Source organism: Jaculus jaculus, chromosome 12 (assembly GCF_020740685.1).
Source record: "Jaculus jaculus isolate mJacJac1 chromosome 12, mJacJac1.mat.Y.cur, whole genome shotgun sequence".
In the NCBI taxonomy this organism is placed as follows: domain Eukaryota; kingdom Metazoa; phylum Chordata; class Mammalia; order Rodentia; family Dipodidae; genus Jaculus; species Jaculus jaculus.
Window position 1 is genome coordinate 64,646,915 of NC_059113.1, and position 18,020 is coordinate 64,664,934.

The 18,020-nt window shown below is 39.5% G+C and overlaps 1 pseudogene; it reads left to right on the forward strand.

The window, feature by feature from the left end:
• Positions 1 to 16,288, forward strand: part of LOC101618234 — a 30,964-nt pseudogene extending 14,676 nt beyond the window's left edge.
• The last annotated feature ends 1,732 nt before the right edge of the window (positions 16,289 to 18,020 follow it).

Sequence of the window (18,020 nt, forward strand, 5' to 3'; positions counted from 1 at the left end):
TGGTTAGGGATATTGTATATTGTCTTAAGTGTGCGTTAGCCATTTTGGAATTCTTCCTCTGAGAACTCCCTATTTAGTTCTCTGCCCCATTTATGGAGTGGGTTGTTTGATTTTTTATTGTTTAGTTTTTCTTTGTAGATTCTAGAGATTAGGCTTCTGCCAGTGTTATAGCTGGCAAAGATTGTTTCCCATTCAGTGGGTAATCTTGGCTCTGGTTATAGTATGTTTGACTATGCAAAAGCTTTTTAGCTTCATGAGATTCCATTGGTTCAGAGGTTGTTTAATTTCCTTGGCTAGTGATGTTGTTTCTAGGAAGTCTTTTCCCAATTGTATATCATGGAGCATGCTTCCTATTTTTTCTTCCAGTTGAAGTATTTCAGGTCTTATATTGAGGTCTTTAATCCATTTGGACTTGATTTTTGTGGATGGTGAAATGAGTGGGTTTACTTTCATTTTTGTACATACAGTCATTTAAGTTGTCCAACATCATTTGTTGAATTTCTCCAGTATACATTATTGCCACGTTTGTCAAAGATCAAGCAGCTATAGTTGCTCTGAAGTCTGGGTGTTCAATTCTGTTCCATTGGTCTATGTTTCTGTTATTATTCCAGTACCGTACTGCCATTGTCACTATGGCTTTGTAATATAGCCTAGATCAGTTATGGTGATACCACCAGAAGTGTTTCTTTTGCTGAGGATATGTTTGGATATCTGAGGCCTTCTGTCATTCTATATGAATTTTGAGGTCAAGTTTTCAGTCTCAGTGAGGAATGATGCTAGTATTTTTATTGCATTAAATCTGTATATTGACTTTTGTAGAATTTCCATTTTTGCAGTATTAATTCTACTTATCCAGGAACATGGGAGATCCTCCCATATTAATAAGTCCTCCTCTGTTTCTTTTTTGAGTGTTTTTATGTTTTCATTATATAGTTCCTTCACATCTTTTGTTAGTGTTATTCCAAGGTATTTAATTTTTGTTATTGAAAATGGACAGTCTCACTGATTTCTTTCTCAGTATATTTGTCCTTTGCATATAGAAAAGCTACTGATTTTTGTGCATTGATTTTGCATCCTGCCACTTTACTAAAGGAATTTATCACCTTGAGACATTTTGGGATGGAGACTTTTGGGTCACTTATATATAGGATCATGTCATTTGCAAATAGGGCTAACTTGAATTCTTCCTTTCCAATTTGAATCCCTTTTATTTCTTTCCCCTGTCTTTTTGCTTGGGCTAGTACTTCAAGTACTATGTGGAAGAGCAATGATGAGAGGAACACTCCTGTCTTGCTACTGATATCAGTGGGAACTCCTTCAGTTTTTGTCCAGTAAGAATTATTTGGGCTTTAGGAGCCTTATATGTCGCATTTATTGTGTTGAGATATGAATGCTCCATGCCTATTTTTTCCAGTGTTTTGATCATGAAGTGGTGGTGTATTTTGTCAAAGGCCTCTGTGCATCAATTGAGAAGATCATGTGGTTCTTATGGTTCAGTTTATTATGTGGTGTATTGCATTGACTGCTTTATTTTTTTTTATTTTCACAATTTTTATTAACATTTTCCATAATTATAAAAAATATCCAATGGTAATAACCCCCCTTTTCCCTTTGAAATTCCATTCTTCATCCTATTACCTCCCCATCTCAGTCATTTACTTACATATATACAATACCAACCTATTATGTACCCTCCTCCCTTCCTTTCTATTCACTTTATATCTCCTTTTAACTTACTGGCCTCTGCTACTAAGTATTTTCCTTCTCAATCAGAAGCCCAATCATCTGTAGCTAGGATCCACATATGAGAGAGAACGTGTGGTGCTTGGCTTTCTGGGCCTGGGTTACCTCACTTAGTATAATCCTTTCCAGATCCATCCATTTTCTATAAATTTCATAACTTCATTTTTCTTTACCGCTGAGTAGAACTCCATTGTATAAATGTGCGACATCTTCATTATCCACTCCTCAGTTGAAGGACATCTAAGCTGGTTCCATTTCCCAGCTATTATAAATTGAGCAGCAATAAACATGATTGAGCACATACATTTAAGGAAATGAGATGAGTCCTTAGGGTATATGCCTAGGAGTGCTATAGCTGGGTCATATGGAAGATCAATCTTTAGCTATTTTAGGAACCTCCACACTGATTTCCACAATGGCTGGACCAGATTGCATTCCCACCAGCAGTGTAGAAGGGTTCCTCTTTTTCCACATCCCTGAAAACATTTATGATCATTTGTTTTCATGATGGTTGCCAATCTGACAGGCGTGAGATGGAATCTCAATGTAATTTTAATCTGAATTTCCCTGATGACTAATGACGTAGAACACCTTTTTAGATGCTTATATGCCATTTGTATTTCTTCCTTTGAGAATGCTCTATTTAGCTCCATAGCCCATTTTTTGATTGGGTGGTTTCATTGCTTATTATTTAAGTTGTTGAGTTTTTTGTATATCCTAGATATTAATCCTCTATCAGATATATAGCTGGCAAATATTTTTTCCCATTCTTGTATGCTGCCTCTTTGCTTTTTTCACTGTGTCCTTTGCAGTGCAAAATCTTTGTAATTTCATTAATCTGTGGTTTTATTGCCTGAGCAATTGGGGTTGTATTCAGAAAGTCTTTGCCAAGACCAATATGTTGAAGGGTTCCCCCTACTTTTTCCTCTAGCAGTTTCAGAGTTTCAGGTCTGATGTTAAGGTCTTTAATCCATTTGGACTTAATTCTTGTGCATGGAGAGAGAGAAGAATCTATTTTTATCCTTCTACAGATACATATCCAATTTTCCCAACACCAATTTCTGAAGAGACTGTCTTTTCTCCAAAGAGTTATTTTTGCCATTTTTATCAAATATCAGGTGGCTATAGCTACCTGGACTTACATCTGGGTCCTGTATTATGTTCCACTGATCTACATGTCTGCTTTTGTGCCAATACCATGCTGTTTTTGTTACTATGGCTCAGTAGTTAAGGTTAAAATCAGGTATGGTGATGCCACCAACCTTACTTTTGTTGCTCAGTATTATCTTAATTATTCTAGGCTTTTTGTGATTCCAAATGAATTTTTGGATAGTTTTTCTATTTCCATGAAGAATGCCTTTGGAATTCCGATAGGGATTACATTGAATGTGTAGATTGCTTTAGGTAAGATTGCCATTTTCACAATATTGATTCTTCGAATCCAGGAACAAGGGATGTTTCTCCACTTTCTAGTGTCTTCTGCAATTTCTTGCTTGAGTGTTTTAAAATTCTCATTGTAGAGATTATTTACTTCCTTGGTTAGGTTTATTCCAAGGTACTTTATTGTTTTGATGCAATTGTGAATAGGAGTGATTCTCTGATTTCATCCTCTGTGTGTTTGTTGTTAGCATATATGAAGGCTACTGATTTCTGTGTATTTATATTGTATCCTGCTACATGGCTGTAGGTTTTTATCAGCTCTAACAGTTTGCTAGTAGAGTCTTTATGGTCCTTTATGTATAGAATCATGTCATCTGCAAATAATGATAACTTGATCTCTTCCTTTCCAATTTGTACCCATTTATGTGTGTCCCTTGCCTTATTGCTATGGCTAAGACCTCCAAAACTATATTAAATAAATGTGGGGACAGTGGACACCCTTGTCTTCTTCCTGATTTTAGTGGAAAAGCTTCCAATTTTTCCCCATTTAGTAATATGTTGGCTGTAGGCTTGTGATAAATAGCTTTTATTATATTGAGATATGTTCCTTCTATTCCCAGTCTCTGTAGGACTTTTGTCATAAAGGGATGTTGGATTTTTTCAAACGCTTTCTCTGCATCTAATGAGATGATCATGTGAGTTTTGTCCTTCAACCCGTTTATATAATGTATTACATTTATAGAATTGCATAAATAGAACCCTCCCTGCATCTCTGGTCTGGCTGAGTGATCTTTGTGATATATTCTTGTATTCTGTTTGCCAATATTTTGTTGAGAATTTTTGCATCTATGTTCATGAGGGAGATTGGTTGTAATTTTCTTTTTTTGTTCTATCTTTTCCTGGTTTTGATATCAGGATGATGCTGACTTCATAGAAGGAGTTTGGTAGAATTCCCTCTTTTTCTATTTCCTGGAAACGTTTAGGAAGCAATGGTGCTGATATTAAGAGATATTATTGAAAGGTGTGTATTTATGTTTGCCATTTTTTTTTTGTGTGTGTGTGTGGTTCTGGTTCTACCTTTGCCATCTTGTGTTAACTAGTATTTGAGTATTGCTTTTTTTTTTTTTTTTCCAGGTTCCTTATATGTGTGTTTTCCCTTTTCCTCAGCATGAAGGATTCTATCAAGTATTTTCTGTAGAGCTGGTTTTGTCTTAAAATACTCCTTTAACCTGCTTTTGTCATGGAATGTCCTTATTTCTCCGTCTATTTGAATGGATATCTTTGCAGGATAAAGTATCCTTGGTTGACAGTTGTTATCTTTCAGAACTTGGAATACATCACTCCAAGCCCTTCTGGCTTTTAAAGTTTGTGTTGAATAATCTGCTGTAATCCTGATGGGCTTTCCTTTGTAGGTAACTTGATTTTTCTAACTGCTTTCAATATTTTTTCTTTGCTGCCTCTGAAGCTGCCGCTGCTGGATCTGCAACTGCTGCCTCTGAAGCTACTGCTGCTGGATCTGCTGCTGCTGCCTCTGAAGCTGCCACTACTGGATCCGCCACTGCTGGGGCCTCTATTGCAGGTGCTGGAGATGCCGATGTTGCTGCCGGACCCTGCTCCTGCTTGGGTCCTGCTGTCAGCTCAAGTTGGCGTGGCCAGGTCCTGGGACCACTACTCTGTTCGCTGGAGCTGGACTCAGGCGGGGGGGGGGGGGGAGGAGAGGGAGCCGCAGCTGCTCTAGTTCTCTCACTGTTCCACATGTTCTTCTACCTTGTGAACTGCTCCTCCATTGTTCACTGCTGTTCTCCTTTCACATGTCTTGAGTTGCGGAAAGCTCCAGTGTGAGTGGAAGTTCCCCTCACCTGGCTTTTCCTGTGGCTCAAGCCAAGCCTGGCAGATTCCTGGTACACCACCACCACCGCGGTTCGTGGACCTGCTGGGGCCGCTATTGCTGGCCCCTGCAGGATCTGGATGCTCTGAATCTCTTCTACTTCTCCCCTGTCATTTCAATTTCCTATACACCTCACTTTTTAGTAAAAGTGTGTATTTTCCTGAGTTTTTTTGGTCTTTTCCACCCCTAGGCTGCTTTGGTGTGGTACCTAGACCACCATCTTAACTGGAATTATGGACTTGACTGATTTCTGTATGCTAAGCCATCTCTGCATCCCTAGAATGAAGCCTACTTGTTCAAGGTGGGTAATGCTTTTGATGTGTTGTTGTATTCAGTTTGCAAGGATTTTCTCCAGAATCTTTGCATCTAAGTTCATTAGGGATATAGGCTTATAATTTTCTTTCCTTGTTGCATCTCTGTCTGGTTTTGGTATTAGCATGATGGGTGCTTCATAAAAGGAGTCAGTGAGGATTTCCTGGTCTACAATTATGCAAATTATTTGAGAAAAAATTGTTTCAGTTCTCCTATGAAGGTTTGATAGAATGCAGCTGAGAAGTCATTTGGTCCTGGACTTTTCTTTTGGGGGAGGTTTTTGATTACCTTTTCAATCTCCATGGATGTGATAGGTTTGTCTAGGATATTAATCTTCTCTGAGTTTAGTTTCGGTAGATGGCATGTTTCTAGGAATTCATCTATTTCTTCCAGATTATTTAATTTTGTGGAGTAGAGGTTTTGTAAGTATGCCCTGATATTTCTTCCAATTTCATTAATGTCTATAGTGATCTTTCTTTTTCATTTGTAATTTTGTTAATTTGAAACTTCTCTAATTTGTGTTTGATCACTTTGGCCAGGGGTTTGTCAATCTTGTTTATTTTTTTTAAGAAGCAGCTCTTTGTTTCATTGATTTTAAAAATTGTTTTCCTCGTTTCCAATTCATTAATTTCTGCCCTATTCTTAATTATTTCTTTCTGTCTGGAGCTCTTTGGGTTGGATAATTCTTGTTTATTCCAGTGCCTTTCGATGGACAGTCAGGTTATTGATTTGTGATATCTCTATCTTTGTAATAAAGGCATTTAGGGTTATGAATTTTCCCCTTTTGTCTGTCTTCATTGAGTCCCATAAATTTTGGTAGTTTGTGTTTTCATTATCATTAAAATCTAGGAATTTGACAGTTTCTTTTTTGATTTTCCCAGGACTTGTTCATTGTTTAAAAGTGTGTTGTTTATTCTCCAGGAGTTGGTGGATTTCTTGATGCGTTTCTTGTCATTAATCTCTAGCTTTAAAGCACTGTGATCTGACATGATGCAGGAAGATCTTCAATTTTCCTAACTTTATGAATGCATACTTTATGGAAAAATATATGGTCAATTTGGAGAAGATTGTGTAGGCTGCTGAGAAGAATGTGTATTGTGTATAGTTGGGGTGGAAAGTTCTGTACATATCCTTTAGGTCTAGTTGATCTATGATGTTGTTGAGTTCTATTATTTCCCTGTTGATTTTCTGCTTGGATGATCTGTCTATTGATGGCAGTGGAGTACTTAAGTCTCCAACTATGATGGTGTTGATGTTTACTTCAGTTTTATTTTTAAGTAGATTTTGTTTTATAAACTGTGGTGCCTCCATGTTTGGGGCATATATACTTATGATTGTGATGAACTCATGTTGGATCATTCCTTTGATAAGAAAGAAGTGGCCTTCTTTGTCCTTTTTGATTACTTTTGTTTGAAGTCTATTTTATCAGATATTAATATAGCAACACCCATTTGCTTGGAATATCATTTTCCAACCCTTCCCCCTAAGGAAGTGTCTATCTTTAGTGGTAAAATGGGTTTCTTGAAGACAGCAGATAGAAGGGTCCAGTGTCTTGATCCATCCTCAGAGCCTTTGTCTTTTGATGTGTGAGTTAAGACCATTAATATTTAAGATTATTACTGTGAGGTTTGAATTAATCCCCGCTATGATGAGGTGTTTTATGTGATTGGGTGCTTGCTTGTGTTATATTCTGTTTTGAGCCTGGTCTGTTTTGATTATTGTGATCTTCTTTTTGGCTCTTGAGACTGGTTGTTTGACTGTTCTGTGTGGTATATTCCCTCAAGTATTCTCTGTAGGTTTGGCTTTATGTTCATATAATTATAGAGTTGATTTTTTTTTTTTCTTGGAAAGATTCTTTCACCATCTATTATGAGGCATACTTTTGGTGGATGAAGTGGCTTGGATTGAATGCCATAGTTTTCAGACTTTGTAGTATTCCATTTCAGGCCTTTCTGGCCTTCTGGGTTTCCACTGAGAAATCTGATATTATTCTAATGGTATTACCTTTGTATGTTGTGAATTGCTTTTCTGTTGCTGCTTTTAACACTTTCTCTTTGTTTTCATTGTTAAGGGTTTTGACTGTGATGTGTCTTGGAGAGTTTCTTCTTTGGTCCTGCCTGTTTGGTGTTCAGTGGGCTTCTTGTATCTGGATGGGCCTCTGTTTTGCAAGATTCAGAAAATTTTCACCAATAATTTTGTTGAGTTTGTTTTCTATGCCTCTGGTCTGGATTTCCTCTCCTTCTGGTATCCCCTTGATCTGGATGTTTGGTCATTTTTGATTGTCCCACAGTTCTCTCATATTCTTTTCAATTGATTTTTTGAACTTAGCAAAGTTGTTGGCCTCATGATCAATTTCTTCTGTCCTATCTTCCTGGTCAAGGTTCTGTCTTCCACATGACTAACTCTGTTGGTGAGTGAGTCTAGAGAGGTTTTTATAAATTCTATTTTTTTGTTTTGTTTTCTGTTGTATTGTTTTTTATAATGCCAATCTCTTTTTTGAGGTATGATTTCAATTTGAATTGTGATTTTCTTGGTGTTTCTTGTAGTTCATTCTTGCATTTGATCAAGTCTTCATGAACCTTAATCAACCAGTTGTTGAGGTCTTCCGTTTCTTGACTTACCTTCGATTTATTCATATGTCTTTGGATGGTTATAATGTTTTCTGCCATTAAGTTATGCCTACTGTTGAAAGCTGAATGCTCTAACGTTCTAGGAGACGATTCTTTTCAACTTCAAGTTCAGTGATTTTTTTTTTTTTAAATCAGGGTCTCATTAGTTGTTGTATTTTCATTTTGGAATGAATTTCTGTTGATTTCTCTGATTTCATGGAGGCTTCCATAGTAGAACTAGTCATCCTTGGTGGAGATCTTTCAGTTTTCTAACTTTCATTGGCTTTTTTGCATTGTTGTCTACCCATTTTTGGAAGACTCTGTCTTATTGAGGAGGAAGCAAGTTTGTGTCTTTTGGCCCATTCATCCTCTGATTCTGGTGAACAGGGTTGTTAGTACTTAGTGTCCAGTTAAGACAACAGAGCAAAAGGCCTGATTCCACACTCACACAGGGTCAGGCCTCCCTGGGCAAGGCACAATGGGACCTACCAGTACCAGAGGACTAGGAGGAGTAAGGGAAAAGGGATCTGGCCTATTTCATGCTGAGCCCTCCAGAACATGGACTAGTGCAGGCAACCTAGACTGGGGAGGTGGGAGGAGCCCAGGAACAGGGAGTCTGGTCTACTCACTGCACAGCACAGCGCTTGCCCTTAAACTGACTGTGGAAGAAACTCAGACAGGGACTGTGGGAGGGAACTAGAAATGGGTTCTGCCTACTCACTCCAGACCACAGTCCGCCTGCACACACACTGACCTGTGCAGGGAACTCAGACCCAGCGGTGGGAGCAGACAGAAATGGGTCCGGCCTGCTCACTCCAGACCACTGTGCCTGCCCACATACTGACCTACCGACCGTGCAGGAAATGAAGTGTCCAGCTAGGCCAGCTTGCAAGTTACAGACTCCGGGGGAGATACATTGAGCGAATCTTTGTCTTTGAGGTTTTGCAGTGCCACTTGAGCCATTCCCGCACGCTCTGGTCCCGCCTCCCGAAGGAGCCTTGCTCCAGCCTCTCCCAGTGCCACCTGTGTGCTGTGACATGCCCCAGCTCTCACGAGCCCCCTTTTATCCTGCAGTGCCGCCCCCCCATAAGAAGTTCTCCTGGCAGGGCTTGCGGTGGTGAGGGGTGGGGAGATAAATGCTGCAGCCAGCAGCCACCCCGTGGCCTCCCTCTAGTTAGGCGACCTGCACTGGAACGTCATCGCCATCCTGTATGTAAAGTTCAGTCCTGCCAGGCCTGTGCTGTCTATCCAGGCCTGCTGGGATATGAGGGATATGAGGGATATGATCATCTGCTGCTCCCTGGGTTATGCCTACTCAACTTCCAGCAGCCAGCTGATGCCCGAGGCTGTTCACACTATGAACTTCAATGTGATTAAGGGAAAGCTGATCTGTATTATGTGGCCTCTTAGAGATCCCTCTTTGAGAAAATCTGGTGTGGGGAATGTCTTCATCAAGAACCTGGACAAATCTACAGACAACAAGGCACTTTATGATACTTCTTCTGCCTTTGGAAATACCTTGTCCTGCAAGGTGGTGTGGGATGAGAATGGATCTAAGGGTTATTCCTTTGCCCACTTCAAGACCCAAGAGGCTGCTGACAAGGCCAGGGAAAAGATGAATGAATGGCATGCTCCTCAATGACCACAAAGTGTTTTTTTGGCAGTTTCAAGTCACACAAAGAGCTTGAAGCTGAGCTTGGAGCCAAAGCCAAGGAATTCACCAATATGTACATGAAAAACTTTGGAGAGGAGATGAATGATGAGAGCCTGAAAGAGCTATTCAGCAGGTTTGGTAAGACCCTAAGTGTTAAGGTGATGAGAGACTCCAGTGGGAAATGGAAAGGCTTTGGCTTTGAGTTATGTAAACACGAGGAAGCCAATAAGGCTGTGAAAGAGGAGTGGAAAAGAGATCAGTGGGAAAGTCTTATTTGCAGGCAAAGCACAGAGGAAAGTAGAATGTCAGGATTAATTAAAATGGAAACTTGAGCGGCTGAAATAGGAAAGAATTAGTCAACATCAGGGAGTAATCTCTACATTAAGATCTTGGACAGCATTGGTGAGGAGAAATTAAAGAAAGAGTTTTCTCCATTTGGATCAAATACTGGTGCTAAGGTAATGCTAGAAGATGGAAGGATCAAAGGGTTTGGCTTCCTCTGTTTTTCTCATCTCCTAAAGAGGTGACCAAGGCAGTCACTGAGATGGATGAAGGCATGTGGGCTCCAAGTCACTGTATGTTGCCCTGGCCCAGAGAAAGGAAGAAAGGCTCTCCTGACCAACAAGTACATGCAGCCTGTAGCTGGGAGGAAAGTCAGTGCTATTTTAAATCAGTTCTAGCCTGCAGCTGGTGGCTACTTTGTACTGGGGTTCCACAAGTTCAGGGAAGAGCACATATCAGGCCTAATCCACGCTGGCAGCAAGGTGCATGAGACCTCAAGGTGTTCCCACTGCCATGCAGAACCTGAGGCCTCCTGCTGCAGCTGCTCTGCTGCTCCTGGGCCCTGGCCAAGCACCCCTCCAGAATCCACAGCCCTTAACCTGCCATTCAGCCACATCAGGCACCTCAGCCTGAAGTTCAAGTATGGGGCAAAAGCCCCTGGCTCCCTCCATGCTAGCCACTGCACCCGCCACCCTCCCAGGAACAGAAGCAGATACTTACCCACTTATCCAAAATATGCATGCAAATATTTCTGGAAAGATCACAGGAATGCTGCTAGACATAGACATCTGTGAGCTGCTGTATATTCTGGAGTCCCCAGAGATGCTACGCTCCAAAGTGGATGAAGCTGTAATAGTTCTGCAGGCTCATCACACCAAGAAAGAAGCTGCCCAGAGGTTGCTGCTGCTGCATCCTAGAAAAGGGAAGAAAGATGAATCAGAAGTCAAAAAAAAACCCTCACGGAATTCATCTCAAGGATTAAAGACTTCCGAGATTGTCTTATGGACCTCAACACGGAGAAAAAGAAGTTGCAAATTTAATAGGTCATTTTGTATTAAAAGGTCAATTATAAAGTACCTAGAATTTTTCAATTATAAGAATATATTCTCTGTGTTCTATTATGGCCCAGTGTTAGCTTTTTTTTTTTTTTTTCCTACTGTGGGCTTTGATTATTCCCATCCCCAGAAATTGATATTGAGGTACCCAAGTTTTAAGTTTCTCAATAAATGAAAAATCCCTCCATTTAAAAAGGTTATAAAAGAGATGCTGTGTTGCTTACACTTGGTCTTCAAAGGGTTCTGACACCTGTGGAAGGAGGAGGATGTAGGGCTGGGTAGAGGAAACCATCACGCCCTGACACAGACCTTGCAGTTTTCTTGTCCACTGTGAGAAACTAGAGCTCAGGTGCCTGTTAAGTCTCCCACTAGGACCTTGTGCTGAGTGTTCCTGCATTGCACAGTCCTTATAAGGAAGGTAGTGGACATCCAAAAGGAGCATGTGTTATGTTCACAGACACTGAAGAGTAGCCTGAGAGCCAAGACCTGGAGATCATGAGCTGCCTCTGCCCCTCTAAGCAAGCTCCAGACCTCTTTTGTTAAATGTTTTAAATTTTAATTTATTTATTTGAATGTGTGGCTGGGACACACCAATGTCTCTTGCCACTGCAAATGAATGCCATGTGGCTTTATATGAGTGGCTGGGGATTTCAACTAGGGCTAGCAGGCTTTGCAAACAAATACCTTTAATTGCTGAGCCATCTCCTCAGCCCAGTCTTGAACAAACATCTGAGCAGAGCATGTCTAGCTCTGCCTGTTACAGTCCTTTTCTACTTCTCCATAAACTTAGGCCTGTGTTCATAATAAATATGGCTTAGGGTGAAATTCTCAACTCTCCCTGAGTCACTTTTTTACCTATCCATAATATTTTTTCAGTACCTCATCACCTTTTCACCTATATGATGAAAATGTTTTAAGAAGTGGCTAAACAGAATAAACAGAAAAATAAACGGAATATCCTGTCATCCTATGTGAAAGTTGAAGAGGATAAAGTTATTTATAGTAGTCAAATTTTGTATATCTATACAAGTTTACTGTTATGAACTTACTTGTCCACATACTTTTAGAGAAAGTATTGAGAAAAATAATAATGGCAAACACTTAAATATATTAAAAAGTTGTTATTATTTTTTTGTTGTTGTTTTGAGGCAGTATCTCACTCTAGCCCAGGCTGATAGGGAACTCACTCTACAGCTCCAGACTGGTCAGAACTTCTCAGCAATCTTCCTAACAATCCCAAGTACTGGGATTAAAGACCTATACCACCATGCCCAGCCTTTAATTTTCATTTCTTCCTTCCCCTAATAGCCCACTTTCAAGATAAGTATCTTACTTCCAAGATAAGTAAACTCATACACAGTGGGTAAGTCATATTCACCAAGTTACTCAGTGCAGGCAGAGGGTCTGACTTCAGAGTCCACAGTTGTAAATAACATAGTAAAATGCCTCTCCAGTTGACTGTGTTCACCACAAATCAAGGCTGAGAGCAGAAGCAAAGGAAAAGAAGTGCCTGCAGTATTAAATAAGAATTATTCATGAAAACAGGGAATATCAGGTATTCCAGGAATGGCCTGGAGGTCCTCAAGTGTGGGTGGGGTTGGCATAAGCCCTTCATTTGTGAGACTCTCCCACTGATTGGAACTTTAGTAAGCTGCCTCCAAGTGGACCATCTGCCTCTGGAAACATAAGATGTGAATTTCACTTTGGAATTTTGTAGGAAATCTCTTTCTGACTGTACCTATGTTCTGAAACCCTTTGGACTCATTACAAAGTCCAGGGGGTCCTGTATTACTTCCACATACCTTTGATTTTTCTTTTCTATTATTCTTTGAATAAAAGAAAGTATGAGCTAATCAACCATCCTTTTCAAAGACTAGCCTTTTGTCTATTTCTAAACAGTGTTGGAACAAAATTCTGTTTCAAAGACAGTTTTAAGTCTTATGATCATAGTTATTGACATCCAAACTCTACATAGCACTCTTTGCTTCTACAGTTATAAACAGTGTTTGCCAGTAGGAATACTTATCTAGAAATTTATTAAAAATTCAACATGCATAAGAGCATCAAAAGTCCTCCACAAGTAAATGTTACAGAAGACTATTTCTATGATAGCATCTCTTGGTCCTCATTGATCTCTTGCTCCTAGTTTCTAGTAGATTAACACTTGATTTGAATAGAAACTTTGTTCAATAATTTAACTAGACTTTGGAAAATATGCTGATCATTCTTTATGGTAATTGAAGTTTTCCTCAGTCACTAAGTTGTACTATGAACTTCTTCTCTGAGACTATCAATCATATTTTGATGAGACAAAAAAAATTCTCTACGTTTTCTCAAAGATTTGAAGAATAAGAGATTCTTTTGCAAAATGCTGAGAACAAGCTATTCCCTGAAAATGCATATTCTTAGTAGCCTAATTTCTCCAGCTAGGTCTCACCTCCTAAAGTTTTCATCATCTCCCAAAACAGTCTGTCGACTGGTGACCAAGTCTTCAGCATATAAACCTGTGGGAAACATTTCATATTCAAACTATAACATAGTGTTATCTTTGTGCTTATATGACTCAAAACAGTGACATAGGAAGAAGAGAGGAAGAATGGAAAGAGAGAAAGACAAAGAGGAGTAGGAGGAAAGAATATGTAACAAGCAAAGATACTCATTTCACTAATAGGAAATATTCTATAATTAGAGAACTGAGATGTGAATCCCAGCAAAGAAAACAGCTGTTGAAGTGGTATAATAAGCTGTCCATATGCATCTCAAGTAAGACAGTATACCTAGAAGGAAATCTAGAACGCACACTGAGAAGACTTTTACATTAGTTTGGTGGTGAGCCAGAGTGGACATTTTAAAGTACTGAGATACTCCCTATGTGCTTTAGAGTTTATTTTTAGAAAGGAAAATAAGAGAAAATGGGAAATAGGTCAGAACAGCAGGAACACAGAAAGGGAAAGAAACTGGTTATCTTTTTTGGTGTGTGTCTAAAAGGCAATAAAGACAAAGAGTGAAGTGGGATACCTGCTACCATATTTGCTAATATTATGTTAGTTCTGTCTGAAGGTTGAAAGGCTGATGACTGTAGGGTTTTCTGGTCCTATTGCACACCCCTTGATTGATATTTGGTGTTCAGACAGAGCAGCTGTTATTTCATTTATAATAATGTTGAGTTAATATGCAGCCCTGAGGATATAGGGATATTTCATAAAGATCTGAAATGTACAATTTTGATATGAATTAAAATCTAAAAGATGAAAATTTAAACTATCAACTGATCAAGGAATAATAGCTTAATATATATTTGTTTCTTAAAGAATCAATAACACATATTCATCACAGAAGATGGAAAAGTAGGAAAGAAAAAACTTCTTTATCACTTATGCATTATTACTTAAATTTTGAGAAATTTACTTTTTATCTCAGGAGGTTTTATATTTGTTCATTTTTTTATATAGTATTTGTTTCACTCACATTGCTGGCAGAAAATACCTGACCAAGAGCAGCTTGTGGGGAGAAAGGGGAGGTATTTTGGCTTACAGACTTGAGGGGAAGCTCCATGATGGCAGGGGAAAATGATGGCATGAGCAGAAGGTGGACATCATCTCTTGGACAACATCAGATGGACAACAGCAACAGGAAAGTGTGCTAAACACTGGCATGAGGAAACTAGTTACAGTACCCATAAGCCTGCCCCCAGCAATACAGTGTCTCTAGGAGGTGTGTTAATTCCCAAATCGCGATCAGCTGACAACCTGGCATTCAGAATACCTAAGTTTATGGGAGGGGGCACCTGAATCAAGCCACTGCATTCCATCCATGATGTAAAATGCAATGCATTCAGTCCAACTTTAAAAGTTCCCATATTTTTAAATCAATTCCCATTATGTTCAAACATCCTCATAGTCTAAGGTCTTCTAACTGAGCAATAATAAAATAAATAAACTTTCACATTGCAAAAGATGACATTGTGTATAGCAAAGAAATATGCAACCAATACAAGATTCAAAACAAACAGCACAAACATCAAACTGTAGCTCCAAGTGCAACAACTCTAGTCAGTAACAAGTCTCCAAATCCTATAATTCTAACCAGCAAGAAGACTCTGGAGTTCTAATTCCACCACTTCAGCTAGGCTACTCAAGGTCCTGAAAAACTTCACCTCTGGCCAGCAGTTCTCCTTAGCAGCTATCTTGTGGTCCCAGCATCTCCACTGGGTCTCCACTGCAACCCACCATCAATCCTCACAGGTCCATTGGGTCTCCATGCAGACAATTCAACAAACCTGCTACATACTGACCATGGCTGTTTCAAATACATAAGACCATGTTGCAACTTCAATGACCCTCTCTTTTCTGTATTTCTTATACTCCATAATACCAGGCCAATATATATACATTAAGCTGAAGATTATATAAAAAAGCAAGCCATGTATAAAGCAACTCCTTGAAGCTTTAAGAAAGGCTTCTCTGAGGATATGCACAAAAGTAGTGTGAGAATAATGTCACAAGGATGTTACCAATGAATATTGGCAAGTTTTGGGAGAGGTTTAGTTTGGAAATGAAAATGAAAAAATCAAGAGCAGGACTGAGGGACAGGAGAGCTGGAGAGATGGCTCAATAGAGTACTTACCTGCAAAGCCTAAGGACTGAGTTTGATTCCTCAGTACTCACATGAGCTAGAAGCACATAATGGCACACATGCATCTGGAATGGTTCCATCTGACTCTTTCTCTCTCACAAATAAATAAATAAAGTTTTTTTTTTTTTTTTTTAAGGAAGAGACTGGAAGATAGCTCGCTTCACTGAAAGACAGAGCACTCCCTGAGGTACCTGACTTGTCCTGAATCCAATCCTCAGTCTCATGTCAGAAGCTGGGCATGACCATGCATGTCTGCAAGACCAGTGGGACAGAGTCAAGAGAATTGCTGAAGCTCACTGGTCAGCCAGTCTGACTAAAACTGGCAGCTCTGGATTCAGTGAGAGAATCTGTCTCACAGAAACCATATAGAAGAGTAATAGCATACAGCACCTGCCATTTTTCTCTGGCCTCCACACACATGTACATGAGGCACATACTTCTGTACACATGCACATGCATACTGTGAAAATACACACCACACATCACACACACACACACACACACACACACACACACACACACACACACACCAGCAAAAAGGAAAGATTTTTAAACAAGCAAAGAAAAAGACAAACACAGGACAGCATCTACTGGTAACTTCATCTTGAGGCCAAAGTAGTAACTAATTATTTAGAGTCAGCCAATTAATGCGCTTCTTTGAATGTGTTCCTGTAGAAATTTAGAAACAGCTGGCAATAGTGATACCATTTTGAGCCTTAAAGATGACTGAGTCCCTCAAAATGGCTACAACTTGCTAGGAGAGAATCACTGTGAGTTTGAGCTAGCCTGAGACTACATAGGGAATTCCAGGTCAGCCTAGACTAGAGTGAGACCCTACCTCCAAGAAAGAAAGGCTACAATATAATGTTGAAATGTCTTCATAAGACTTAATTAAAATTTTATTATAGCTTATTCTGAGTAATCAAACTTGAAAAAGTTAATAAATTACATGAAAAAATGGAGGTGGCAATTATTTACATGTGGTAGGAAGAATGAAAAACTGTTGAAGATGACTTGCATGATTTAGGTACAAATGTCTTAATAACTTAGAGATACAACTGGCCTAAAAGTCAGCTTTATGGAAAAAGACAAGTCCAATTTTGGTTGTGTTGAATTTGAGAGCATGGTTCTACCATGCTCCATATAGTTCATAGGAAAATTGAAATCCAGAGTTTAGACTAGTATCTTTTTAGTGTTGTATCAAAATGATCTTGTTATAGCTAATTTATGGCACATTGAAATTAATAAATATCTATGAAATTTAGAAGTTTCAAATTTATTGAGCTTTTTTTGTTTTTTCGAGGTAGGGTCTCAGTCTAGCTTAGGCTGACCTGGAATTCACTATGGAGATTCAGGGTGGCCTTGAACTCATGGCGATTCTCCTACTTCTGCCTCCTGAGTGCTGGGATTAAAGGCATGTGCCATCATGCACAGCTGAGCTTATTATTAGCTATTAAAAATCTAAACTTTCCAAACTATACATGTAATAGGGAGTTTATACCTTCAGAATATGAAGAATCCAAGCAGTATACTAGGGAAACTATAACTGACTAAAAACTTGGCTAGAGATCTATACACACATTTCTTTTTTTAAATTTTTTCCTCAATTTTATTAAACATTTTCCATGATTATAAAAAAATCCCATGGTAATGTCCCCCTCCCCCTTCACTTTTGAAATCCCCTTCTTCATCACATCTACTCCCCATCTCAATGAGTCTCTCCTCTATTTGGATGCCATGATCCTTCCCTTCTCTTATGATGGTCTTGTGTAGGTAGTGTCAGGCATTATGAGGTCATGGATATCGAGGCCAATTTTTTGTCTGCAGGGAGCACGTTGTAAGGAGTCCAACCCTTCCTTTGGCTCTTACATTCTTCCCGCCACCTCTTCCACATTAGACCCTGAGCCTTGGAAGTTGTGATCGAGATGTTACTCGGTACTCTAGTCACATCTTTCCAGCACCATGATACCTTCTGAGTTGTCCCAAGGTCACTGCCATCTGAAAAGAGAAGATTCTCTATCCGAAGTGAGAGTAGCATTAATATAAGGGTATGAATATTAAGAGAAGTGCTTACTGAGCAGTTTGATAAGCATAGTATATACCCTAATCCAGACATCAGCAGATGTTACAACCCAAGGGCCCATGACTACCCCTGTTTTAAGTTTTCAGTATCAGGGATGTATTCCCTCCCTTGGAGTAGGCCTCCAGTCCAATTGGAAGGCAGTTGGTTTCCACCATGACAGATGTGCCACTATTGCACCCTTTGGCTCATTTGGCCTGGCTGGTCAATTATAAGGCTTGCAGTGTCCTCTGTTGAGTATCATCATTGGTGGTGTATCTTTCTCCCATTGAACTGCATGTAGAATGGCTTCTTCCAGCTTTCTGTCAGCTGGTCTATATGGAGGAGGTTATCAGCTCAGTTCCAGCAGGATTTCTCAGTGGCCTTCAAGCCCAAGTATGTG